This window comes from Trichechus manatus, unplaced genomic scaffold, assembly GCF_000243295.1.
Source record: "Trichechus manatus latirostris isolate Lorelei unplaced genomic scaffold, TriManLat1.0 scaffold00120, whole genome shotgun sequence".
Lineage (NCBI taxonomy): Eukaryota > Metazoa > Chordata > Mammalia > Sirenia > Trichechidae > Trichechus > Trichechus manatus.
The window spans coordinates 3,886,216-3,892,726 of NW_004444056.1; the positions used below are offsets into that span (position 1 = coordinate 3,886,216).

Consider the following 6,511-nt stretch of genomic DNA (forward strand, 5'->3'; position numbering starts at 1 on the left):
GTTGAGTAAGTATATTATTGATGTGTTGTGAGATTGTTAACCATTGTCATAGGGCAACATTTGTAGTAACTGTTAAATGAGAAACTTTTGTTCTGTAAGCCTTCATCTTAAGTGAGAATAACAGCAGAATTTGAAGAGCATAGTCAATGTCACTGAACTGTGCATGTAGAAATTTTTGAAATTGTGTATCTTTGGCTATGTGTATTTTCACAAAAAAAAAAAAAAGGTTGAGAAGTTTAAAAAAAAAAAGAGTATGACTGGAATGCATGAGATCCCTTAGGGTATAGCTTAGTACTACCATTCTATGTGATTAAAGTCAATGGAAAACAACAGAAGCTTAGTTCCAGCACGACTACTAATGGCCCAGACCTTTCAGGAATGAGTGTTTGGGTCACCAAACCAGGCGAAGAACCACTGGCTGAAGTGCTTGCCGAGGGTAAAGGGAATACAGAATCGGTGGTGGAAGAAGATAGTCCTAAATACCAATTAATGACCACAGGACCAGTTGCAGATACAAGGACTGTAATTGTTATGAGTATTTTTTCCTGTATGTGCATCAAATATTTGTGTTTTCTTTATTTATAAAATATAAGATGTAAACGGGGCTATGGTGTTTTCAGTTGTACACGTATTAATTGTATCACATTAGGTGCAGGTTTGACTTTGTAATTGTCTTTATTTAGAGTGTGTGTATGGTTGAATGAGCTGTGTGCAGGTGCCAAGTTGACAGGGGTGTGGACTATGATAGTTAAGGTTTTGTGTCAATTTGGCTGGGCCATGATTCTCAGTATTTTGGCAGTTATGTAAAGATGTAGTTTAGTAGATATGTAATGATGTGGTCATCCTCCATGATGTGATCAGCCGATCAGTTGTAAGGCAAGTTTCTTCAGGGGTGTGGCCTACATTCAGTGTATATGTGGTCATTCTGGCAAAACTAGTTTGTTCGGCTCTGGGATCCGGCTCGTCATCATCGTACCTCCGGTTCTGGGACTTCAGCCAGCTGCCTGCCATATTTCCTGCCAGTCGTGGAATTCGTCAGCCTCCACAGCCGGTTAGCCAGCATCCTGCCGTCTTACCTGCTGATCTTGGATTTGTTAGGTTCTGAAGCCTGTGAGCCAGCGGCCTGCCATCACATCTTAGGTTCATCAGCCTCTGCAGGTATGTGAATTAGGAGAAGCCTCCACCCTGACACCTAACCCACGGACTTGGGATTTGCCAGCCTCTACAACCTTGTGAACCATTTCCTTGAGATAAATGTGTGTGTGTGTGTGTGTGTGTGTGTGTATGTGTGTATGCATACATATGTATGCACATTTATTTATACGTGTACGTGTATACGTATACGTATACACGTATGTGTACTTATATATGTATGTATATATATGCTTCACTGGTTTTGCTTTTCTAGAGAACCCAGCCTAAGACATCCCAACCGAATGAAGAGAAAGATGTTTGATATTGTGAGCTGGTGTAGACTGCTGCAATTTGATGGCTTATTCTGGATTGGACTTTGTTTACAGATGCAGATGCTCAAAGTTCCATCTGAAACAGAAGATCTTCAGATCAAGGAACATGCTTGTCTTCTCAGAGTACTGCTTTGATATGGATGGGCAATTTAAACATTGACTGTTTCAGATGGGGAGACAAAGGCATGAAGTGGCTGGCTTGCACGCTTTCGTGGCTGTGCTTACACCCACGTGAGGGGGACAAAAGAGGATCCCCACTGAATAAATTCCTTTTTTTTCCCTGATAGGTCTGGGGTGAGAAGGTGGGGGAAGATGCTGATAGGATTATATGATTCAGTTGAGAGTGTTGATTGTTAAGAGGGTTAATTGTGATTGCAAAAACTGCAATTGTAAAATCAGTAACTGAAAGAGTGCGCTAAGGGGGAGGCACTGTTGAACTCGAGTACAGTGGCCAAACCTAAAGTCCCTTGAAGGTTTTGCTATGCTGATACTTCATGAGGCTCAGAGCAAGGAAGTAATCTTCTCTCAGTTAAATTTTATGAGACCAGAAGGGGTGACGATGAGATGACTTTTGGAGAACCTGACCAGATCAGATGGATACCTGCAGCAGACCTGAGTGGCTGATACCTGAGTAACCTTACCCTGGAGACTCTGCCCTACTTCAGACTAATTGTTAATTACTGTTTTGGACTGGTAAAATGATTGGGAGGGGGAAGTTAATCCTTCAAGTATGAAAGGGCCAAGGGCTAGAAGAGCCAAGGAGTGGCGTGCAGTGCGGTGAATTAGTTAATACGGCCCTTCTAGCCATAGTCTTTGTGATTTCCATACAATGATTGGGTGGGAGTGTGCAAATAAGGTGCTTGTGTCCCACCAAGGGAATTGGACACCTTGCTAATAATGCAGATAAGGTGCATGGAACCCTGCTGGGGTGGAACCATGCAAATAAGGTATATGGAACCCTGATAAAGGGATTGGTCAGTTTTGCCATCTCACGAGGCTTAAAATAAACCATCCCAGAGGCGGAAGTGGGGAGACCTGACTAGCACCAAGAAGAAGAGATGGGAGTGGAGCATGTGCTTTGGACCTGGGCTCCCTGTGCTAAGACCCTCCTAGACCCAGGAGACAGAAAGAGTTGTAACGCCGGAGACGGTAAGACAGTGAGAAGCAGTGGCAGAGAAACAGCAGCAGCAGAGGCAGCAGACCCAGGAGACCAACAGGAGACAGCACAGTGAGCTTCCCAGTCCACAGAGTGAGAAAACTGAGCACCTTAGGGCAGGAGGTTTGCTAGTGGAGTGGGGTGCCTCCGGGCATTTGTTGGGAGAGCTAGGCTTGCCTAGCTGAGTGCCTTTGGGCTAAGATGCCTCTGGGCACTTACTGGTGGAGCTAAAGAGCTTTGTAACACTTGCCTGAGTAGGGCAAAGGCTGGGCTAAAGGGCTGAGGGCCAGAGAGAGACTTGCCAGCAGGCACAGCTGAGAAGAGGCTGTCCTGATCAAAGAACTGTATCCTGAATTGTAACCTGTTACTTCCTTAATAAACTCCATAACTGTGAGTATGTTCTATGCATTCCATGTGGCCATTGCAATGAATTACTGAACCCAGCAGAGAAGTAGAGAGTGCCATGGAGGGATGGTTGGTGTCAGAATTGACAAAAAGGTTGGAGGGTGGAGGCATGTCTGACCTCTGCCTCATAGGAGCCAGCCTTGGGCTGTTGACACTAATAATGATTCTTCCCCCTTGAGAAGTTAGGGGAGGTGAGATATCTCCGCTGTGTCATTTTTACATAGTCTCAAGCTTAGATTCTCAACCTCAAATTCTTCTACCATAATTAATCATGTTTACAGTATTTCTTTGAGCATCAGCAGAGGGCCTCCTATGTGACCTGGAGTGTAAATGAATAATGCAGGTTGTTACACTCCTCATCAGACTTAATGACGCAGACTTTCTGAGGTCGGGGCCAAGGAACTTGCATTTTCCACAAGCATTCAAGGTGATTCTGGTGCTTTTCGAAGTTACTAGTTTTCGAAGTTACTAGAGTTGGGAAAGGTTACACCACTTCTGACCTCCCAGGTGCTACTTAATGCAATTCCCAAAAATTCTCTCTAAAAAACATACATGTAGATTTTGGCAGAGCACCATGTGTTTGGAATACGGTCGGGAAACTAGTGACCTAAGAAATTCTCAGTCTGTCTCAGAACCCAGTTTCTTGTGTGAAATGACTTTTTATGAGTAGAACATTCTTTATGTTGACCTCTCACTTCATGACTGTTCTTAACAGTTTATGAATAAATCACTCATCGCTGCACTTAAGTTTTTAATGTTAGGTACTAGTTAATGATACTGTGTCTAATTCTAAACAAATGAGACATTTTCGTAGCTTGTTAGGACTAAAAGCAAACCATAATGTAGAGTGAGCAAAATATCTGTCATTGGCAGCAGGAAATGAAGTTAAATAATATGTGATTGTGCAGTGGAATGACAGGATTACTTTTCAAGTCCTTTTTTCTCCTGACTCTACAACCAGGCACATTGAAGTAAATTCAGTTGTGCATACAGGTTGTCTGTTTTCATAAATCTTCTTGAGAAGCTCAGTAATGACTAACTACTAGCAGAATTGTTCTACAGGCAATGGGTGGAATCCTTTACAAATTCTTATAAAAAGGAAAATGAAGTGAATACAGATAAAGAGAGGAGAGAAAGAAAAAGATATTACAGATAATGGTTTACAACTAAATAAACATTTATTGAATACCTATGCTATGGATTGAATTGTGTCCCCAAAAATGTGTATCAATGGCTAGGCCATGAGTCCCAGTACAGTGTGATTGTCCAACATTTTGTCATCTGATGTGATTTTCCTATGTGTTGTAAATCCTACCTCTATGATGTTAATGAGGTGGGATTAGCAGCAGTTATGTTAAGGAAGCAGGACTCGATATGAAAGCGAGTAGTGAGCAGAGAGATGGGGGATTTCATACCACTAGGATACAAGAGCCAGGAGAATAGCACGTCCTTTGGACCCGGGGTCCTTGCGCTGAGAAGCTCCTAGACCAGGGGAAGATTGATGCCAAGACCTTCCCCTAGAGCTAACAGAGAGAAAGCCTTCTCCTGGACCTGGTATCCTGAATTTCGGCTTCTAGCCTCCTGGACTGTGAGAGAATAAATTTCTCTTGGTTAAAGCCATCCACTTGCGGTATTTCTGTTACAGCAGCACTAGATGATTAAGACAACCTGTATCGCAGACATTGTGCTGGAAACACACATACGCACAGTCTCTCTATCCTCAGAAAAACCTAGGACAGTAGAAATTGAAGCTCAAAAAAGTTCATATTGCTGGCAATGAACAGTCAAGATTTAAGCACAGAACTTCTGTCTATAGTTTAACTAACCTAGTTGAACTGTAATGTTCAGTCAGCAATTATATATATTAATGGTTTTATGCAAAGTAGATGCACCATGAGCACTGTTTCAGAGTTCTCCTAGATTTTAGTTATTCAAAGAGGACCAGGGGAAATTTCCACTTCCAGCCAAGATGTAATAACAGAAACTACATTTATTCACCTGCCTTAAACAACTAGACACTCAGACAAAAATATATGAAAATTAGTTTTCAGGCATTGGAGAGCAGGCAGCACAGGACTGTGATCTCTGAAAGGAGAAAAACACGGTGAGCCTTATCATTGCACCAGCTGCCTCCCTAGAGTCTGCAGACTGCAACACAGGGAGGGGGAACCCAAACAGCCTGTCTCACAAAGAATGAGCAGACAGAGTTCCAAGGCAGCTAGAATTTGCAGGGTAGAATATTGGAGAGAAGGGAGCAACAGAGTGAGAACTCTGGAGAGGGCCCCCTAAAGTCTTTGCTGGCCTAGAGTGTTTGGCTGAGTACTAATCTGCGCAAGTATGAGAGCAAACTACCCAAGACCAAGGAAAGAACCACAGGTAAGGAACAATTCTCGGGGCTCTCAGAGGACTGGAATAGTTCATGTTCCCACCAGCCAGCACAAGAAGACTTCTTCATCCACAGAGCACCAGGTAGAATCTTCAGAAAGATACTGCCTTAGCAGTGGGGCTAACTTCGCCTTAAAAAAGCTGCTCTGGGCCCTTCCCTAACAAAACTTTAAAAGCAGGCCTGAAAAGGATCCAATTGATTCAATAATTTAGTCCAATAACACAAGAACAAAAAGTTAAGAACTGTTGAGTAAATAATGGAGATTTCCTTGAGGAAATCCTTGATAGAATGAAGGGAATTAAGTAAGCTAAAACAGGATAAAAGAACCACTGATATTTGGGCAAAGAGGAAAGCTGTTTAATTTTTAAAGCAGTGAAATTGAAGTAACTGAACTTTTAGATAAAGGCAAGTGACTAGCAACCTGAAAAACCCATTGCCGTCGAGTTGATTCCAACTCATAGCAACCCTATAGGACAGGGTAGAACTGCCCCATAGAGTTTCCAGGGAGCGCCTGGTGGATTTGAACTGCCGACCTTTTGGTTAGCAGCCGTAGCACTTAACCACTGCGCCACCAGGGTTTCCAGCAACCTGAAGAACAATGAAAAATAGAATCTGCACTGTATACTCTTAAACAAACAACTAGTTGTCACTGAGTTGACTGTTACTCATGGCGGCTCCATATATGCCAGAGTAGAACTGTGCTGCATAGGGTTTTCAGTGGCAGAGTTTTTGGAAGTAAATCTCCAGGACTTTCTTCCGAGGTGCCTCTGGGTGGACTCAAACCTCCAGCCTTTGGGTTAGCAGCCAAACACATTAACCGTTTGTACCACTCTTTAGGACTATACAAATACAGTTAGAGCTGATTTCTGTTATAACTCTCAGACTCTGAAATGTTGGCAAATATTGTCTATTTCTCAAACTAATATTTTATTACGTTTCAAATCTTTGAAAATTGGTAATTTAAGCATGTATAGTAACTTTCAGGTAATTAGACGATTAAAGAAAACTCCATTCTTCCACTGTTTTTCCTACATGAGAAGAATTACTTTTTTATAAAAAGTGTGCAGTCATGTTGTTTGGTAAAAAGATACCATTTAA

The 6,511-nt window shown here is 42.4% G+C and overlaps 1 long non-coding RNA gene across 1 annotated transcript in view; it reads left to right on the top strand.

Annotated features, from left to right (window-relative positions):
- LOC111822022 (uncharacterized) overlaps positions 1 to 6,511 on the top strand; it is a 46,919-nt gene that overhangs the window by 17,242 nt on the left and 23,166 nt on the right. The gene's annotated exons all lie outside the window — the stretch shown is intronic.